The sequence below is a fragment of the Rousettus aegyptiacus genome, unplaced genomic scaffold, assembly GCF_014176215.1.
Source record: "Rousettus aegyptiacus isolate mRouAeg1 unplaced genomic scaffold, mRouAeg1.p scaffold_m13_p_9, whole genome shotgun sequence".
NCBI lineage: Eukaryota > Metazoa > Chordata > Mammalia > Chiroptera > Pteropodidae > Rousettus > Rousettus aegyptiacus.
In genome coordinates, this window is record NW_023416312.1 from 90949013 (window position 1) to 90971689 (window position 22677).

Here is a 22677-nt window from a genome sequence, read left to right on the forward strand (position 1 = left end):
ATAAGCCAGACAAAAAAAGTTGAAAATCACACGATATCACTTATATGTGGGACATAAACCTAAAAGTAACAAACAGGACAAACAGAGACTTAGAGACTTGGACTATAGACTAGTGGTTACCAGAGGGTAGGGGGTGTGGGAGGAGAGGGGTGGTAGACAGTTAAAGGGGATAAAATGTAGAGGGGTAGTGGGTAGTGAAGTGAGTAAAGCAGATAAAATATATGGTAGATGAAGGAAACTGGACTCTGGGTGGTAAACACGCAATAGAATATACAGATGTCAAATTACAATGTACACCTGAAAATTATAATGTATTAACCAAAGTTACCCTAATAAACTTAATTTAAAAAAATAGAAGAAATGGACAAAGATATGATTAAACATGAGTAAACATTTATCCAAAAAAAACATACAAATTGCTCATAGGTACATAAAAAAGTTCTCAGCACCATTTATTAGCAGGGAAATGCAAATCAAAATCACAATAAGATATCACCTTGCACCTGTTAAATGGCTATTTTCTGAAAGCCAAAAGATAAGTGTTGGTGAGGATATGGAGAAAAGGGAACCTTGTACTGTTGGTGAGATTGCAAATTGGTACAAACATTATGGAAAATAGTGTGGAGTTTCTTCAACAAATTAAAAATAGAACTATAGTATGACCCAGCAATTCTACTTCTGGGTGTATGTCCAAAGAAATGGAATAGAGATCTTGAAGGGATATCTACACTCCTATGTTTGTTTCAGCATCATTCATAATAGCCATATGTAGAAACAACCTAAGCATCCATCGATAAACAAATGGATAAGGAAAATATAATAGGTGTGTATATATATGTGTATATATATATATGATATATACAATGTATATATGTATGCATATATGTATATATCTCATATATACAATGAAATATTATCCATCTTTAAAAAAAGAAAATGCTCTAATTAGCAACAACTTGGATTAACCTGGAAGTGAAGTAAGCCAGCTATAGAAAGACAAATACTGCATGATGTCACTTACACGTGGAATATGAAATAGTTGAACTCATAGAAGCAGAGAGTAGAAAGGTGAATGGCTGGGTTGAGGGAAATATAGCAAGACTTTTGTTAAGGAGTTCAAAATTTCAGTTAGGCAAGATGAATAAGTTCTAAAGATAATGTGACTATAATTAACAATATTGTATACTTGGAATTTTCTAGGACAGATCTTAAGTCTTCTCACCACACCCACACATTCACACACATAAATAAGAAAAAAGAAAGTGGTAACTATTTAAGGTGATAGAAATGTTAGTTTGCTTTATTGTACTGATTATTTCACAATGGATATGTATATCAGATAATCAATTTGTAAGCCTTAAATATATACAATTTTTAATTGTCAAATATACCTCAATAAGAAAAGAAGAAAATTGTCTCTGCTTTTGGTGGTAGCTTTTGTGTATCCTTGAAAGCTATTTCTTTGCAGTGGTATTTTAGGTTAAAAATCTTTTCCCTTCAGAATTCTATGAATATTATCACAATGTCTAATAACATTCCATATTGTGGATGAAGAATTCAATGCTAGCTAATACAGTTAACTTTCTATTGCCTCTCTCTAAAGTCTTACACGGTTTTACTTTAGCCTTTTATTTTAGAGTATGTGCATCTGTTAATTTTTGTTGTATAACAAAACACTTCAAAACTTTGTGGCTTTTAGTTATTTATTGAGTTCACAATTTTGTGGTTTGGCAATTTGGGCTGGGCTCAGCTGAGCAGTTTTTCTGCTGCTCTTAGCAGGGATCGCTCATACATCTGCAGCTGTAGCGAATGGCCTCACATATCTAGAGGTTGGCTAGGTGTTGCCTCGGATGATGAGAGTGACTGGATTTACTTACATGGCAGACAGGGGCCTCAGCAACAGCAAGAAAGCAAGACCTGATGTACAACTGCTTTTCAAGCCTCTGCTTATATTATATTTTTTAGTATGCCTTTGGCCAAAACAAGCCATATGGCCAACCCAGATGCAAGGAGTGGAGATATAGAGCCACTTCTTGACAAGAGGACATATGATATCATATTGCAAGGGCAAACATGGAGAAAGGGGAATAATGTGTGGCCATTTTTACAATTTACCACACTCCTCTCATTTTATTCTTCTACCCCTCCCTCTATCATTTACTCCACTCTAGCCAAACTGACCTTGCTTTTCCTTAGAAATAATAGGCATGCTCTCGCTTCAGGGCCTTTGCACATACCCATGCCTTTGCCTAAAATACTCTTCTATCAGGTATCTACAACGTTAGTTCTTTTGGCTCCTTCTGGTCTTGGCTGAGATCATTCATGTATCTGTGATAACCTGGTAGATTAGCTGAATGCAAGAAAGGCTTCAGCTGTAATGGCTTGTGTGTGCTCCACATTACTTTTCACCTACCAGCAAGCGGACTAGCCTGGGCTTGTTTACATAGCAATCATAAGGTATGCTCCAAGAAACTGTAGAAGCACCTAAGGCCTCCTAAGACATAGTTTGGAACTAATGTAATGTTACTTTCACCACATTCTATTAGCCAAAGTAAGTCACTGAGTCAAATTCCAGGGGTGGGAAGATTCCACTCCTTAGTGGAAGGAGCTTCAAAGTCACATTATAAAGGGAAATGGATACAGGGAGTGAAATAATTGTGGCCATTCTTGAATGTAACACACCATAGTGTGTCATTTTTCAGTATTTTGCTTCAAAACAATAGTCTTCATTGTGGGGAAATGTATCTTCTTTTACTCCTTTAATTATGTCTTTCTATCTCTCCTTTCTCTGCTTTACCATTTGGAACTTCTATTAGACAGACATTGACTTACCTGTATCTATTCTCCACACTTCACAACTTTACTTTCTTAGTTTTCCTCTCTTTCCTTCCACACCTCCTCAATATATTCTAAAAGAGTACTTTAATGTGCTCTTCCAGACATGTAATTTGATTTCCTACTGTGTTCCTTCTGTTATTTAGGACTCCTTTTGGGGAAGTATTTTCTCTTTTAATCTGGAAATTATATTTATAATGTTCACAAACTGTTTCCTTTACAATTATAACTTTTTATTCACAGTCGCTGATTCTAGTCTTTTATAGGTACAAAATCCCCTTGAATCACTCTGAGGATCTTTTTCTAAACTTTTTTTCTGTTTCCTACATTAATACTTTGGGGCTAGTTTCTCTATTCAGCTTAGAGTCACTTTTTCATGCTGTTCATTATCTTCAGGTAATGGGCAATTATTTTTCAGCTGGCCACTTTTGAGCTGCTCATTAATTATGAATAATCATAATATGAATACTATCTCTGTTGTTACTCTGGATCACATAACATCGAGTTATCTATTTTAGAAACAATTCAATAGAAAATCAGTGCTTGTAATCTGGTGTATTGTAATTTAGAGTATCTGTCCAAGATTTTCAAAAAGAGGCTTCTGTTTAAGCTCTATTTGATTTTGTCTGCTTGGCATCTTAATGCGTATGGCAAGGCTTTCCTGATTAGCAGTCATAGAGGCCTTTTGCTAAACCTCTGCCAAAGCTGCTCTGAAGCATATTTTTGTGAGGGGTTTCCTTCTAATCCTCCAAAGTGAAGCCCATGTATTTCAAAAAGCCTAGATTTTGAGTCAGACTAGTCTAAACATACCCTAAAAAGTTGGTGAAAATTCTTGCAGTCATTTTCATGTAATAGTGTTATGTTTTGATGAAAACATTCAACATATGGTATTGTTTATAATTTCAAACAATTGAAAATCTATTAGAAAGTCCTTTGGTATGTTATATAGCATAGCATATATTCTGATATACACACACACACACACACACACACACACACACACAGTGGAAGAATGCACCATTATACTATTCGAATTTGCCAGCCATATGTGTAACTTGAAAAAATGTCATGTGGGGTTCGCAATTGCAGTAATGTGTAGTTTTTGTTTCCTTCCTTACACAGTTTGAATTAAGAAAATATAAAATGTTATTTAGAATTCAAATTATGTAATACTGGCTTAACAGTGTGAAAATTCATAGAAAAAATAGAAGAAAAGTTGCGAACATGTCAATAGTGGTTATCTTGGGGTTATGAATGGTTTAAAAAATATTTTTTTGTATTCTTCAAATTTATTTAATGACTAATAATATTTCCTAAGCAGAAAATAATAAACAGTTCAATGAAAATAAATTTTGCAAGATGAACAAAAGCATAGGACTTATGTATGGTGCCTATACTGTGTAAGTTATGAGTTTATCATTATAATGTTGGTGCCTAAAATCATTTAAATAAGGGATAGTTGATGCATTTCTGTAATAATTAGGAAAGACAACTATGGCTTTGTTAAAACATATTGGAGATTAAATGGAGAAGATAAATAGGTTGTATCCATACTCTGGCTCCAGGTCAAAGTGGTCTGTCTCTCTTCTGAACTCTTGGAGAGATTATTGTGCATATTATTCATTAATAACATGTTCTTTACACCAGTATTTCCAACTAAGTGGTTTCATGGGAAAAGGTTCCATGTCTTAAAAGTCATTGCATTGTCTATAATGCCTAGTGCAAAAACTGTCATCAAATAAATATGTGATAGTTAATGGAAAAAGTGGCATAGCTCATTTTATGACACTGAGTGAACTGGTTATTTGGCACAATAAACTTATTCTTTTACTGTCATGGAGGCTTAAATAGTAATAGATAACATGAATAAATCAAGGCGCAGAAAGGTTATATACATTGCTGAAGGTCACATAGCTCACAAATGAGAGGGTTGGGATTTGTACACAGGATACCTTGCTGTGAAGCTTAGGGTATTTACCAATACACACTACATCAAACAACCTGACAGATTTGGCCCATACAAAAAAAATAAAATTAGCCCAGATAGATTCAGACAATGTATTACCTACATATAAGGCAAAAGCAAGATCCTTAAAGTATTAGCTCCCCATGTTCCTTGTCCCACAAAAGGACACTGAAACTACAGGAGCTAGGTGATAGGCAATATGAGTAGTGGGGCACCTTGTTGCCAAGGGGCCAATTCCACACTATATCTAAGAAGCTGTATAGCCTGCACCTCTCCCTTAAGGGGATTTGCATGGAGCAGGCCTCTGAACTCTACTATCTAGATAAAATCTGGCAAGCGAGCAAATAAATCAGATCTTTTAAGTGGAAAACGTGAGCAAAGGAGTAGCAACAAGCTGCAAGTTTAGTTGTTAAGGCTAAGGATTAAAAGTAAAAAAAAAACACTTTAGAAAGAGAAGACAGTGACTACTGTAACTTAGAAAGAAACATATAGCATAAAGAGGGACAATGTGAGACAACAAAAACAGAAAAAGAAAGGAAATAAAGATCCAAATCTGCAAAAGGGAATGGAGATAAGGCACATGCAGAAGAAAAAGGATTACTCTGTGTATGTGTGTGTGTGCGTGTATAGCTTTCTTTTACATGACATAAACAACAAACAAAAAATCCAGGACTGAGACACATAACATAAAAAAGAGGAAACAGAGGGAAAAACTATAAAACACTACCAAATTAAAATAACAGACAGAAACACAAGGGCAAAGAAACAATGGAGACACTGAGCTACCACAAAATGAAAGATAAAATGGCTACAGGAAAATCTCATATTTCAATAATCACCTTAAATGTAAATGGACTGAATTTACTGATAAAAAGGCACAGAGCAGCAGATAGGATCAAAAAGCAAAACCCAAACACATGCTGCCTTCAAGAGACACATCTCAGCTACAAGGACAAACATAGACTCAAAGTGAAGGGGTGGAATACAACACTCCAAGCAAATGATATCCAGAGAAAAGCAGGTGTAGCTGTACTTATATCTGACGAAATAGACTTTAAGATAAAAACATAATGAGAGACAATGATGGACACTTTATAATGATAAAGGGGACCATTTACCAAGAAGACATAACACTTATTAAGATTTATGCTCCCAATCAGGGAGCAACAAAATATATAAAGCAACTACTAACAGAACTAAAGGAGAAAATTGAAAAAAAAATTGTAATAGGGGACATAAATACCCACTCTCAGCTATGGATAGATCATTTAAACAAAAAATCAATAAGTGAATATCATCCCTAGATGACTCATTAGACCAATTGGTCATAATTGACATTTACAGAGCATTTCATCCCAAAACATCAGATTATGCATTCTTCTCTAGTACATATAGAACATTCTCAGGATAGACAATATGTTGGGACACAAAACTAGCCTTGACAAATTTAAGCAAATTTAAATCATACCAAGCATATTATCTGACCATAATGCTTTGAAACTAGAGATAAATTTTAAAAAGAAAATGGGAAGAATCAGAAATACGTGGTGATTAAACAACATGCTACTAAAGAATGACTGGGTTATAGAAAAAAAATAAAACGAGAGATAAAGAGATACATAGAAACCAATGAGAATTAAAATAAAAAATATCAAAAGTTTTGGGACACAGAAAAAGCAGTAATAAGAGGAAAGTTCATATCATTACGGGCCTATCTCAAGAAAGAAGAATGAGCCCAAACAAACAACCAAATATTACATCTTAAAAAACTAGAAAAAGAACAAATTAAACCTAAATTCAGCAGAAGGAAGGAAATAACAAAATTAGAACAAAATTAAATGAAATTGAGAACAAAAAGGTAATAGAAAAAGTTAATGCAACAAAACAATGGTTCTTTGAGAAGATTAATAAAGTTGACAAATCCCTGGCTAGACTCACTAAGGAAAAAAGAGAAAGCACACAAATAAACCAAATCAGATATGAAAGAGGAGATGTTGCAACAGATACCACCAAAATACAAGGGATCATACAAGAATGCTATGAAAAATTATATGATACTAAATTTAATAACCTAGTAGAAAAGGACAAGTTCTTAGAAATATAAAACCTTCCTAGACTAAATCAAGCAGATCTGGAAAATTTAAATAGACTGATCAACAGTATGGTAATTGAAACAATCATCAAAAAACTCCAAGTCTATGGCCATGCCATCCTGAACATGCCCGATCTCATCTGATTTCAGAAGATAAGCATGGTCAGGCCCGGTTAGTACTTGGATGGGAGACCACCTAGGAGTACTAGGTGCTGTAGGCATTAAAAAAAACCCTCCAAAAATGTAAAAGTACAGGACCAGATGGCTTCAACCAAATTCTACCAAACATTCAAAGAAGATTTAATACCTGTTCTTCTCAAACTTTTCCAAAAATATTGAAGAAGAAGCAATACTTTCTAATTCATTTTATGAGACCAACATTACCCTGATACCAAAACCTGGTAAAGATAACACAAAAATAAGAAAACTACAGACCAATATCTCTCATGAACACAGATGCAAAAATCTTAAATAAAATGTTAGCAAATTTAACACAGCAACATTATAAGAAGAATATACATCATGATCAAGTGGGCTTAATCCCAAGGGCATAGGGATGGTTTAATATATGTAAATTGATCCATGTGATATACATAAATAAAGGAAAAATGTCATATGATCATATCAATAGATGCACAAAAAGCATTTGACAAGATATAGCATCCATTTATAATTAAAGCACTTAATAAAATGAATATAGAAGAAAAGTACCTCAGCGTGTCAAATATTAAGGCTACTGAAACCAATAGGAAGAAATGTATGACTTATGCAATTCACATACTTGGACAAATCTCAGTCACTGCTCTCTGGGAGGCAATAATGGTTGTGATAAACTAATAAAACTTTAGTACAAACAGATAATCATGGTCTATTATGGGACTGTAAAAAGACTCCAGTTGATGAGTTTGCTATTGAACTTTTCATGTTTACAAATGTTAGCTCAATAGGTTTTCATCAGTGATAAATCTAAAAGTAAATGCAAATTTGAAAAGTGGTAGGTTTTCATTTTAGAAGGTATCCCCAAATCTCTGCTTTGCTTTTCAGCAAATGAGTAAGGGCTCTCTGGATATTAAATATCAGCATATGGTTTCACAATCCTGACTTTCAGAATATCTTTTTTAAAACTGTCAGGCCAAGCTCTTCACTTATTTTTATTATTTTTTAATTGACAAAAGAATTAAGAAGCAATTTCTGCATTTATACTTCATTGCCCGTGAGCTGGCTTTCTTGTTTAATTCTTGTGCTGTATACATTCTTAATAATTTAATATTTGAAGTATATCAAAGCTAAAAAGATGCAGACATCTCAATATGATATAGGAAATCAAAATTGCAATTAACCTATCATCTGTGTCACTCATTAGGGAGAGATATTTTAAAGTGTCAGTGTAAGGAATAAAATTGCCTTAGGGTTTTTCTTTCAACAGGGTCAGTTTTTTGACAGTATAATGCATTGTTTTTGCTATTGACTGAATATTTGTGCCCTCCCAAAATTTATATGTTGAAACTTTATCTCCAATGAGATGGTATGTGGTGGTGAGGCCTTAGAGAGGTAATTAGGTCTTGAGTATGGCACCCTTATAAATGGGGTTAGTGCTCTTATAAAAGAGGCCCTATAGAGCCCCCTTGCCCCTTCTGCCATGTGAAGACACTTGGACAAGACTGCAGTCTTTGAACTGGGAAAAGACTGTTCGCCAGACACCAAGTCTGCTGGTGCCTTGATCTTGGACTTCCTAGCCTTCAGAACTGTGAGAAATAATTACCTGTTATTTATAAGCCACCTAATCTACAGTATTTTGTTATAGCAGTTGTAACAGACTAAGATAGTAATAGAAAGAAATATTAATCTCGTTACTTTAGTTATGTGTGAGAGAGAATCATATTGGTAAAAGTTTGAGAAATAAACTATCAATGACACAGAACTGCAGTCTCATATAATACATGATTCTAGTGTGCCAAGCACGATTTACTTTGACTATTAGCGTAAATGTCATCTTCACTAGTATAATTTTTTCAAGATCATATATAAATTTCTCACAAGATATATTTAAACTCAACCTTATTAAGGCAGAGAGGTAGTTGGTAGAGAGAGCAGTGACTTGGCTTCTATTTCTAATGCCGACACAACTTAACGATTGTCACCTTGGTCAAGTCCCATCCTGCCATGGTCCTCAGTTCCTCATTTGTCACATGAGTAGATTAGACTACAGGCCTTTAAGGAATTTTCAAAATATGGTCCCCCGTCCACTGCTGGGCAATATGTTTTCACCTGATGGGTTATAAATGAATCTAAAAGTGTGAGTCCTTTCCTTGGTTATTGCAGGTAAATGGCACAAAATTCTGGAGATTATCATTTTATATATGACTGGGAGAACCTACTTTTTGCTTAACAAACTTATAGGGTTTACTACATGCCTGGCAGTGCCCTAAGCAATTTCTAAATACTGATCAAATGTGCTTAATCCTTATAACAACCATGTAGGTAGATGGTACTTCCATTGTCTCCATTTATGGATTGAAAACTGAGGTAAAGAGAAGCTAGGTAATTTGGCCAAGGACGCACAGCTGGTAAGAGTTAGAATTGAAATCTATGAAATTTGGTTCCAGAGTCCATGATTTTGACCATTATTCCATACTAGTAACTTACTAAGGGAGTGATTAAAGTTTTCCAAAGCTCGATACTCATAAGCTAAAATCAGCACATTGCTTAAATTTACTGAAAACTAAAATTCAGGACTGTAAGGCTTTCATGGTGCACATTCACACAGCTCGTTGCTGGAGTTCCCATGGTTTTCAGGAGAATATTTTAACAGTAGCCCATTTTTTAAAGTGTCTTAAGTAGTTTGTGATTCTCCATGGCCTTTTCCTTGCATTTTAATTTTAAATTAATATTGGATGTTTTCATCAACAGTGTGCCTTCTCAGCATTCCTATCACTTCTCTGTAGGCTCACTGACAGTAAGAAAGAGGCCCATTGTTGAGCCATGTAGGTCTTGAGGACCTCTCTCTTAGCCATCAAAGGCTGTTAAAGCTTGAATATTACTTCTTATAAGGGCTCAGTGCTCTCATTCCCATTAGGCCCTATAAAGCGGGAAGGATGGCGGAGGTATTTTATTTTCTCGGTTTCGACTTATTCCTCCAGTTATTTGTAGACAATTTTAGGAAGACCTAGCTTAATGAAAGGTGGGCTGAGGAAATAAATTATTATATGATGCCATATTTTTACTGTACAAAAACAACCCAGGTTGCTATTTAAAAATTCAGGTTCTAATTTTAATGACAGTAAAAGAAATATAGTCTGTTTTATACTTTTGCTTTTTCTAATCATTACAAAGTTCTAGGCCTAATCTATAACTTTTTACAACAAAACCTATAGTTCATATAAAGCTGCATGTCTTAGATTTAGGGAGATGTGGCAGGTACAGAAATGAAATATTGGTGTATCCAGCAAGTCTCGAATTAGAACAATTTCCATGACAACTTACTCGATCTTCTTTTAAGAAAACATTTGCTCAGTTCATATAGAGAATCAACATTCTGTTGTTTGTTCCCAGTGTATTATTTTGTGTTTGAAATGTTGTATGTTTCAATTCGGGTATCACATGCTGATATTTTTAGCTATAGCAAAATAATGCTATTTCCTGATAGTTAAATAACTGTTTTGTGCTGATCCCAGCCTATCAATAACCAACGCTGTGACTGGACTAGCCCTTGTGGTTGTTATGATTGGAAGATGCCCTCAGCAAAAATCATCATGAAACTCTGAAAAAAAAAACCAATTTATTATTTACAGGGCCACACAGAGAGGTAGTGGAGGGCAGGGGCAGGTGGGGGTAGGAAAGGCCTAGGGTCCTGCTTTTATTGGAGTCAAGGGTGGGGGCTAAGAGTTTTGCAGGCTCATTCTTTATTGATGAATTTATAACATAAGAGCTAGAATTTAAAGCTTGGCAAGAGAAAAAGATCAAGAGGTGCAAATGATCAGTTTTATGTATAACCAGAGGCTACCTATACTAACTTCCTAAGTGGGATATTAAAGATTACCAAAGCTTGGTACATAAACTAAAATGAGCACATTGCTGATGTGTCCAGAGGGTTTAAATTGGGATTCTTCCAAGAAACTTGGTAGGTATTTAGCAAAATTGTAAAACTCCCACTGGGCACGCGCAAACATAGATGTTGGAGTCCCCTTGGTTTTCAGGAACGACACCTGATCAGCAGTCTATCTGCATTTGTATTCTTGTCCTGAGGTGATTGTAGTTTTTCATGGCCATTTTCTTGCTTTCTAATTTTAAAATGCTACTGGTTTAGCTCCATTATCAATTTTATTTGTTATATGTGTTTTTGTTAATTTTTAACTTGTGTTAATGGGACATGGTTGCATTAATAGTGTCTGTCTCAACTTTTCTCAATAACTAGGCTTTAAGACATGTATGTGATACAATCCAAATGTGAATACTCATACCCTTAGTGTTATAGTAGGTGTGTACATAGATTTCTCCCAAATATGTTTGCACATTAAGGCTTTGCTATTTAAATATTTAATCTTTCATTCCACAGACATTTATTGAAAACTTACTAATGCTCCCCTTACCACTAATGCACCCTAATAAACATTTCCTGTCTCAGAAAATAGCATCACAGGCTACACAGTTTCTCAGGCTAAAAACTTAGGAATCATCTTTGACCTCTTTCTTCTCTTTATATGCCACATTCAATCCAACAGTAAGCCTGTGACCTCTATCTGCAAAATATGTTCTAAATTTGATCACTTCTCAATCATCTCCACTATTAATTCCATAGCCCAAGCCATAGTTTATTGTTTGAATTATTGCAATAATCTCAAAATTAGTGTCTCTGTCTCCTCATATAACTTTCCGCCCATGAAATTCATCCTACACATAGCAGCCAAAATAAATGTCTTAAAACAAATTAGACCTACCACTACACTGTTTAAAATTTTTGAAACACTTCCCATTCACAACTTGACGAACATCCATTCTTTTTTTATGGCCTGTAAGGCTTTTAATGATCTGGCTTCCGCTTAATTTGCTAACCTCATCTCCTTCTACTCTCTCCCACATTTACTCTGCTCCAGCCATGCTGGCTTTCTCCTTCACTGTTGAACATGTCAATATCATTCCCACCTCAGGGCCTTTTAACTTGCTGTCCTTTCTATTTGGTATGCTCTTTCTTCATTTTTGTCAGATGGATGACTCCTTCTCATTGTTCAGGTCTCGAGTCAAGCCTCTCCTCCTTCTTAGGGAAGCATTCTATGATCATCCAAACTAAATCAGCCCTTCCAGTCACTCTCTCTACATAACCCCCCTTTTGCCTTCTTCAGAGCATATATGAATAACTAAAATTATCTAAACTATTTATGTATACATGTGCATTTCTTTCTCTCCTGACTAGAGTATAGTAGTCCCCCCTTATCTGGTTTTGCTTTACACAGTTTCAGTTACCTATGGTCAACTGCAGTTCAAAAACATTAAATGGAAAATGCCAGAAATAAACAATTGTGTGCTATCCTGAGTAGCATGATGAAATCTCTTGCCATTCTGCTCCATCCTACTCAGGATATAAATCATCATTTTGTCTAGCATATCCATGCTGTATATGCTACCCATCCATTAGTCACTTAGTAGACATATTGATTATCAGATCTACTGTTGTATCACAGTGTTCAAGTAATCCTTATTTTACTTAACAATGCCTCAAAACTCAAGAATACTAATGCTGGCAATTCAGGTATGCCAAGAAAAAAGTTGTAAGTGCTTCCTTTAAGTGAAAAGGTACATATGCATAGGGAAAAAAACATAGCACATGTAAGGTTTGGTACTATCTGTGGTTTCAGGCATCCACTGGGGGGCTTGGAACTTATCCTCACTGATAATGGGAGTAACTGTCTTTTTTTGCTGCTCTATCACTTAAGAGGCTTTTAATTCAAGCAACAGATGGCTCAATTCAAATTGTCTCAAACCATAAGATTTATTATTGCATATTACACAAAGGACAGAAGCCAAGCAGTTTATAGCATTGGTTAAACCAATGACTTAGCAATACTATCAAGGACCCAAGTCCTTTTGACCTATTTGAACATCTTCAGCCTCAGACTTATCCTTTCATGATGAAGGGGTGGCTTCAGAATAGTGGCCTCACAAGGCACCACACAAAAGCCTGAGGAAAGAACTTCCCTTCTTTAAATTTCTTTATTAAGGGTGAGGAACTCTCTCCCAGAAGCCTTTCTGCATCCTTCCCCTCATATATCATTGGCCAATAAATTTATGACTAACCTACCATGCTTGACACACATAGCAATAAAGACAAGCATAATCTTTGGTCTTATGTAGTAGTGTTTACTGGGGTCTCTAAGGTGACACCATTCTTCCCCACCAGGTTTGGAACAATTTGAGAAAGCAAATACATGGCACATGGAGTCAAAATATCACCTTTATAGATTTTAGAGGACAGCTTGGAGGACGTGGCCTTAGGTCTGTTAGTTAACTGTGCTTAAGAATTCATAACCCCTGAAATAGGCAGATTTACCCACCTAGTCACAGTAGCAGTAGGCCAGAAAAGCTCCCCTACCTTCTTAAAGGAGCAGAATTCCTGGAGTAGCAGAGAGCAGCTAGAATCAAGGAGAAGGAAGCCAGACAGAGCTGAGCCCGATCTTCTGAAATTTACCAATCAGTTAAATCTCTTTACCTCCCCTAGGGTAAACTGCGTAGAAGAGTGGAGAGATACCAGGAGACCAGGAATACGCTTAGGAAAAATCCAAACTAAAATCAGAAGTGGGGAAAAGGTTTCCTCTCCTGAGAGCTTAATTATTACTGAATTTGTCTTCCATTGGAAAGTGGGAATCAGGGATGTATGTAGACCACAATGTATTTTTTCAGTCTAAGCGAGCTTTGGAAAATAATGTTTTAGAAATGTTTTTTAGAAAAAAATTATTTGTTACATAAAGCCATATTTTAACATAATATGAACCAGTATATAAGTAAATTTTGTTTGCACAAATGCGTGCATGTTACATACAAATCGTTTGATTTTTCGGGCCCTCAGCTCTCTGACCTTCACATATGACAGTTTGGAGCCATGATAGATCAAGTGGTTCCCCAGAGCTTCTGGAGTAGCAGAATCAGAGGGTATAACCAAATCATCGTTGAGAAAATTAAGACTTCAGAGTTGGGAAAATGGCATCATTTTAAGGTCCAAGATGTGAGGTAAGATTGTAAATATAATAAGTCACAAGGGTCAAAGCTGAGATAAATATGACCATTTAGGACACTACTAAAAGGAAGGTTGTGAAACATATTAGAACAGAGACTGGATAAATATAAAGATGCCCCTACACTGTGGGTGGCCTGACTCCATACTGTGGACATGATTCTGTAAAGGAGCTTTGCAGGACTAGATATCAGCTGTATGCATCTGTATTCTGTGAAACCTTGGGAAGGAGTGGATCATCCTTCCACACTCCCTTGAATTGACTGTTTAAACCAGGCATATGTGTTGATTGGTAGTAAATGGATGGCTTAAATGCTATGCTGGTAAGAGCAAGCTTCTAAGCATATTTCATGACCAAGTTGGAAGCTATTAGATAGCTGCATGGCCTCATAAGTTTCTAGGTTACCACTGTTAACACCTTCCTCAGACTCGTGTCTAGAATTGTGTGGGAAGGCATTAGAAGATTCTTTCTGTGAGCTTCTCTTCATGCTGAGCACTTGGAAATAAGTCTCACCTATTTTTACAGTCATTACATACCACATTGGAAAAGGCACTTACTTAGATGAGTTTGCAAGGAGTATCCATCACTGCCATCTTAGTTTGATAAAATTGTTCATTTGGGTTTGAGTGGTCAGAATATTCCTCTCCCTCCAAATTTTTCTGTTGAAATAACCAGTAAGAATTATCTTTCAGAAATGTTAAGAAATACATTTTTGATTAAGATTATAACTTTCTATAAGGATAGTACAATAAAATAAATTACTTAGATCCAGCCTTCCAAAGGGATATGTTGTTCAACAGTTTAATATTAGAATTGAGGGAGTTAAGTGATCGGAACCTATATGTGCTTCAATTTCTGCAATTTTTAAAATTTTTATTGATGAAAAATTAGATGAAATTATGGAAGGACTAGTATTTTAATTTTAATTCCTTTTTCATAAATAATACATTAGACATCCTACCCCACAGGGAAGAATATAATTGAAATACTGAGTTCATTTCTCTGAGACAGAAAAAGTAAGAGGTAATGGCATACTCTGACTCCTTAGCTGCTTTCTGGAATCCTTGGGAGACTGATGGGTTAATGTAACAGGATTTTTTGGAGTTAAGAAACAAACGGCTCCCTCCTGTTATGTCTTTGGCAAAAGCTATTTATTTCCACTGTAGTTTATATTTCAGAAGTTTATATATCAGCTAAGGTAACAGCATCTTTTTATTTTTTCAATTACAGTTGACATTCAATATTATTTTATATTAGTTTCAAGTGTACAGCATAGTAGTTACACATTTATAGTTTACAAAGTGATCCCATCTAGTAGTCTAGCACTTATCTGGCTCTATACACAGTTACTACAATATTACTGACTATATTCCCTATGCTGTACTTCACATCCCCATGACTATTTTGTAATTAATAATTTGTACTTATTAATCCCTTCACCTTTTCAACCAGCAACCCCTCTAGCCCCTCTCCCATCTGGCAATCATCAGTTTGTTCTTTGTACCTAGGAGTCTGTTTCTGTATTGTTTTTCTATATTGTTCCTTAGATTCCATATATAAGATAGATCATATGGTATATTTTTCTGTCTGCCTTATTTCACTTACCATAATATCTTCCAGGTCCCACCATGTTGTTGCAATGGTAAGATTTCATTCTTTTGTATGGCTGAGTAATATTCCATTGTATATATATATACTATATATTAGGTTGCTTTCACACTTGCCTGTTGTAAATACTGCTGCAGTGAACATAGGGGTGCATAGATCTTTTCGAATTAGTGTTTTGGGTTTCTTCAGATAAATACCCAGAAGGGGAATTGCTAGGTCATAAGGTAGTTCTACGTTTAATTTTTTGAGGAACCTCCAATCTGATTTCCATAGCGGCTGTACCATTTTGCAATCCCACCAAAACTGCATGAGGGTTCCCTTTCCTCCACATCCTTATTTCTTGACACTTAGATAATAGCCATTCTAACAGGTGTGAAGTGCTTGCTATCTTATTGTGGTTTTGATTTGCATTGATCTCTTTACCGTTTGAGTGTCTTTCTGCTTCTGTAAAATAGGGATGATCACAGCACCCATTTCGTGGTGTTGTTGGCAGGACCAAATGAGATGCATGCCTTTAAAGCTCGTGGCACAGTGCCTGGCACAAAGGAAGGCTTCGTATATAAATGAGAGTGTCATCGTTCTCACTAGGAAGAACCCCACTTATGCAGCGTCACTCTCCTCTTGGGAAAGCTCAGGAGCACGGGTCTGCCTGTGGGGAGGAGCAGGGAGTCTGTACTTCATCACAGATCCAGGGGATCTTGTGGCTCTGCTGCCCGTGGTCATCGCCCTGAAGCCGTCCCCTAGTTCCTGCCTCAGTACGGTACTTTGGGATCCTCAGTACCTCCTTGGTGGTTCTGCAGAGCACAGCTGCAAGTCCTGGTAGCTAGGACGACTGTAAAATTCTGGACACCTGGGATGGCACAGGCTGTGACCACGCAGAACGACACTGGCTGCAGTTCCGGGTCGGGCCGGACGGGCTCGCGGCAGCCGGACAGCAGCCCGGCCCGGAACAACCTGCGCCGCCAAGAATCCTGCCCCGCCCCCACCTCCAACGTTAACATGCAAAACCCAATCCTCTGATCCCCTCCTCACATTCCCAGTGGCGACTTCGTGGCACATGTCAAAGTCTGAGTGAATCGATATGCAATCCCTTTCTCTCCATGGCAAGGCTTACGAAAGGCCGTCCTCTCGGTGAGACGTGCTCGCCACTGCGGGTCCAGCCTGGGGCGCTCCCTTCCAGCTCTTTCTGAGCTGCAATTGAAGAGGCGCTTGCGCACTTGTGTGATGGTGACGCCGATGTCGACTGGCTAAGTAGGGCACAGGCGACTCTGCTTTGCATCTTCAAAATGCACACCGTGGGTGTCGCTACTTCCTGAGGAAACTGAGGCTGAGAGGTTGGTGCGTGTGTCCCCAGGCACACGAGTAGCAGGTGGCCTCGCTGGAACTCGAACCTGTGTCCATGCACTTCAGATCTGGCCCTGACTTTGCCCTTGTCACCGGGTGTCATCCAGCTTCTCCCAGGGTACTCATTCGTTTGAAATGTGCAGCACACGCATTGATAAACACAAACGCTTGGCTGTCTCAGGAGCCCCTGCCCCCTCCCCACTACCTTCATCTATAACAGCCCCTGTCTGCAAACCCAGGAGAAGGTAAATAGGGAAAGATGACCTGGCCAGGATTTCTACTTCACCTGATGGGAAGAGGCAACCCTTTGGACCTTCTCTCCCTGAGCACCTGCTCTGAATATCAGGGGCCAGCATGTCACTGTGTTTTAAGTCCCAGGATTTGGGGTTACTGGAACTTGTGCCTCACTCCAGGGCCACCATCTCGTGTGTGGGAGTGACCCTGGAGAGTCACTTTATCTCTTGGAGTTTTGTTTCTTCACCCTTTGGTTGGGCAAATGTTGACGAATCTGTTGTATGGTTGCCACAGGCTCTTTATGTTGGAGATGGGGACGAGAAATTCACAGCGTTGTGAGGGAGACTGACAAATAAACTACAAGAAGACAGGGGTGTGAGAAGTGCACCCCGCCCCCCAGCAGTGCTATGAGGGCATAAGGGGGAGTCCCCCTGATCTGCGCCCTCCTTCCCCCAAGCTGCCCCTGCTTCAACGGCTTCATTCTTCCCCGTTAAAGAATATCCATAAAATATCCTCCATCCATAAAAGCCACTCCCACATTTCCCCTCCTCCATAGACCCCTTCTGTCTACTGCCATCCGTCCCTCTTTGAGCCTCGACGATGGCCCACATCTCTCTTTCACAGCTCCCGCTGGTTCCCGCCACATCTCAGCAAATTTCCCACGGAGGCTCCATGTCGGATTCGTCGGCGTGCTCCTCCCAGCTCCGCGCCTGGCCCAGGGAAGGAGCCCAGCACATGATCAGGGACCTTACCTGGGAAAGTGCTCAGCAAGGGAGTCTGCCATTTCCATAGGCTCTTCTGGTGCAGGCACTAAATGCGGGCCTAGCGGGGGGGGGGGGGGGGGGCACGTATTTAGTGTGTTTTCGTTGCAAGTGCAACCGGATGTCTAATAGTAAGACACAGATGTCTGCGTGACTCAGATCGATTGTGGGTGGTGACCGCATGGGACTCTCTTGTCATTTGTAATCCTAGTTATCGTTCAGTCACACACTCACACTTTTTCTGATGATCAGATTGATCCTGGCAAAACTGTAAGCATCTTCTCATGTAAGGACAAAACAAAGTCAACTGCAGATTTGAAACAAATCATTACTACTGAAAATCCTATTTTCCTCTATCACTGCCAGGGGTTAACTGTTATTCATCCCAAAACCAAGCTCAGCCAGGTAAGAACCTTCCTAATTCTAACCCAATTTTGGAAATCTGAGAATCTTTCTGTCCATACGTCCCTCCTTCCCCTGGAGTCCCCCCAGCAGAGCACATGTCTCCATATCCTGCTCTATGACGTCCTGGCAGCTTTTGCAAATGATAGCTCTAGATTCTGATTGAACTGAAAGGGCTACCCATGAGTGTGTGAGTCACACGTGAAAGATGGATTGTGTCCCCCGTGGAAGGAACAAAACGGCTCTGTTAGAAATGGAGGTCTGTGTAGGTTCTCCCACATGCACATTGCAGCACACTGTTCTGGTGAATGTCACTGTGAAAGACACCATCACCTCCATTCTTCCTATACTGAGACGTGCCTGTGTTAGACATACACGCTTGATCAGGGCAAATGTTCTATGAAATATAGAGCGCTATACAAAAGAAAACATTGCACTGGTGTGCATGTAAATAGCAGGAATAGGTTGTTGATTGCATAATGATTGGAAAGGCAATTCTAAAACAAAAATTTCACTGCATCTTAAATGTTTTTGTTACTGGGGAAGTGAACCAAATTTTTAAGCAAGGTATGTTTGAAAAATATGTTGATACCTGCAAAGTGCACATACTCAAAAGAGCCATTAGTTGGGAAGAGGAAAGGAAAGCATGGGAAGGGTGAAGAGTTTTTTTTCAGGCAGAATATGACATGAACAGTTGTGAGGTGGGTCTTGTGTGGGGTGAGGGGTCATCTTTTATGCCAGAGTGGCTGTTATTGGCTTTGTGACATTTCTGCTTGGTACTATCATTTTCTGAAATGTATAATTTAATTAAGACTATAGGAATTGATCAGATGATTTTTTTAAATGTCAAAGTTAAATATTTATAGGGAAAAAAAACATTTGGTGGAAATATGTTGGTTCCAGGGAAAAGACACGTCAGGCCTGTTGCACCTTGGAGACAAAGTGTGAGCAGCAGGTCTCAGTTTCTCTTTCAGTGAACTGACCTTCAGATAGCACCTTTCCATTTAGAGTTCAGATACCTTGAGGAAATAATTGAATGTGAAACATGAGCAAAACAGAAAGATCTTCTCAAGATAGGTACAGGGGTAAAAAAAATGTAGGGCAAATCGCAAGTCCAATTATTTATAATTGCACTATACTGGGTTCTACATTGTCACTGAAAACGTGACAAAATTACAATAGGAAAAATAAAATATTTTAGATATTGAGAGACAAAAAACCTTTAATAGTACCATTTTACTTCTCCATCAAAATACCTAAATACTTGGCATTGATTTCCAGAAAGTTTTCCAAAGGATATTCTTTCAAACATATTAGGCCGTGGGGTAAAAAAAAAATCATCACAATGCTTTGTTTCTCTCTTGGTGACATGTACACTCGAAGGTCTGTCTTACTGCAAGCTCATATTTCCACCCATCACGTGGCATTGAAGTCTCTTTTAGGCATAGTAATGAAGGATTACACTCCTTAGCCTCAGGCATCTCAGTGGGGAAAAAAAAGCTTAAAAAGTTGAGCACTGTAGAAGATATCTGACTATTCAGATATGGAAGTAAATATCTGGGAAGGCATGGGCCAGAGAAATTTTCCTCAAAGAGTACATGACAATAGCCATGTTTATTGGTCTTTATATCCCTATGCCAAGCACAGTGCTTAACACAGAACACATGCTTCTTCAAGGGTTGTTGAGTGACTGAATGGTATTTTTTCTATGGTTTACCTCTCTCTAAAGTGCCCTATTTCTGGACTAATCCTCCAGATTCAGCCAAGGGGTTTGTTCTTCAGGACCAACCAGGTCTGCTGCCTTTCAGTGATGACTGAATGAGAAAGGACAAGAGGGTTGTTCAAGTCAGAAGAGATGGGTGGAAATATTAGCTTGCAATAAGAAAGACCTTTGAGTACACATATCACAGAGAGAGAAACAAAGTATTGTGATTTTTTGTTTTGTTTTGTTTTTTTACCCCACAGCTCACACTTACAGTTTTATACTCTGCGGTTGATAGCCTACAATCATATGATTTAGAGTTAAGGAATCATATTATTAAAAGTTCTTTTTAAAGTTAGTACTAGTTATTCTCAATTCCTCATTCCATAGGTGAGAAATTGAAACCCTGGAGAAGGTATGCAATTTATCCAGAGTACCAGAAAGAATACGAGATTTGAGGCTTGAAGAAAGAACCACCACCCCCAAGTTTGAATCCTATTTCACAATGTTTCATAGGTTATTTAGCTTCTCTGATCCCAGATTTCCTCCAATATCAATGGGAACAATCATTGGTGCCCACCTCCTAGGATCGCTGTGCCTCTTGCATATGCTGGACACTTTCTCTCTGCCCTTCCAGATCCACTCTCCACCCTTCTCAGCCTTGCTCTCTGTCCTGGGAGGCTGTTTCCCGTGGATTATATCAGTGGACTTCTGGGCCTCAGGACTCCACTGAATCTGGCTGATGGGGAGCCCCAAGGAGAGTTGGAGGGACGGAGGGGAGTGAGGGCAGGGTACTTCATGTCCTAGATCCCTCCCTGCTAGTCACCTGGGGCTTGCAGACTTTCTTGGTGGAAGTCGCTGATCTCGAGATGGCCTTTTCTTCATGATTATTGACCATTCTGGTAGACCACTCAATGCTTTAGGTCCGAGGTGATACCAGCTCAGTTACAAGCCATGCATTACTACACTTTCCATGATGGTCTCCCTGTATCCACTTCTTTGTCAACTTATTTCCATTTGTGGGTACTGTTTCCTATTTGCACTCTGATACTATATGTTTAGAGTAAATACTGGCACATAGGAGATTCTTGGTGCTGAAATCTGCTGCTGTTAGTAGTAGTACTATAAGTGGCAGGAGTGACTGAGGTGGAGGTGATCTCGTTTGTATTTTCCAAAACCACACAATATATCACACACAAAGACTGTGGGAAGCATCCGTCTCCCATCGTCCTCAACTTCTTCCTGTCTATTGCTCTTCAGTGTTCATGTGGGAGAAGGAAGTGGTTGGTTGACCTCTAAGGACTTGCCCTTTGTGGCCAGAGTGAAGCAAACTCTCAAGCAGATTCCATCCTATATCTGATGCTATGTGCGGCATTTCAACCTGCCTTCTGTAGTTAAAAAATACAGGATTTTAAAGAAAATCATTGCAAGCGCAGTTAAGGGTTATTATTATAATGAAATCGGTGTCAGTTTACAACCCACTTGTACGATGGCCCAGAAAACAGGAACTGCAAAGGGAAGTAGGAGGCCTTGGCTCTGGGCTTGAATCTGTCTCCACCTTGCAGTGTGACATGGAAATTCACTTTGAGTGTTACTTCAACCTGGTGCGATGAAGAAGAATATTCTTGAAAACTAACTTCATCAAAAGTGAACTGTGTCCACTGATGACCTGTCATTTTTTTTTCTTATACATTTGAGTGGAAAATGTAAGAGAGAATCACTAAAGATCCCAACAGGAGTTACTTTACCAAATCGATTGCAATATTTTAATTGAAAATTAACTTTATCCCCAAATCTTTCATTTTATCTAGTGACATTTTAAATTACCCAGTTAATTTCAATGTTTAACTGTTAGCTGCTAACATAGAAACATGCATTCGAGTTTTGTGTACTGATCATATTCTGCAAACTTGATAAACTGCTTTTAGTAGTAGAAGCTTTTTTTTAGGTTGATAGACTTGACTGCAGAGACTGTCACATAGTCTTTGAAGAAGGACACTTTTACTTCTCCTTTTCCAATCTGAATGTCTTTTTCTTGTTGCACTACACAGAACCTACAGTATAAAGTTGAGCTACCCCAGCTCCGGGTGCTCAAGTAAGTCAAGAGCTTGTGGTATCTTGCATGTAAATGAAACCGGAGGCAATTGAGTCTGGTCTTCATACTGGCTGTGATGCTTTTAGCCAATAGACCGACACGGGAGTGGGGATACTTAGCACAAGCATTTATTAGAGAATTGCAATTCCCAGAGATGCGGGTGAGCTAGCACGCAAAGGCCTAGCTCACCGAGTATCACGGAAGCACAGATTATACAAGGACAAATCGGTCATCATGGAAAGTAAGGGAGTTGGGGCATGGGTGTTACTGATTGGATGATAAAAGAGGCATGAGGTAATGGATCATCCTGTCTGCTTCTGGAATCAGCCATGGTGCCATCCCATCAGATCCCGTGACCCCCAGGGTTGTTCTGCCTAGATAGGCCTGGAGCTGAAACACATAGAAAGCCAAG

At 38.4% G+C, this 22677-nt stretch overlaps 2 pseudogenes; one reads left to right on the forward strand and one right to left on the reverse strand.

Annotated features, from left to right (window-relative positions):
* LOC118607756 overlaps positions 1-16728 on the reverse strand; it is a 30857-nt pseudogene extending 14129 nt beyond the window's left edge.
* LOC118608478 lies at positions 6996-7114 on the forward strand (annotated as a pseudogene).
* Positions 16729-22677: the final 5949 nt, after the last annotated feature.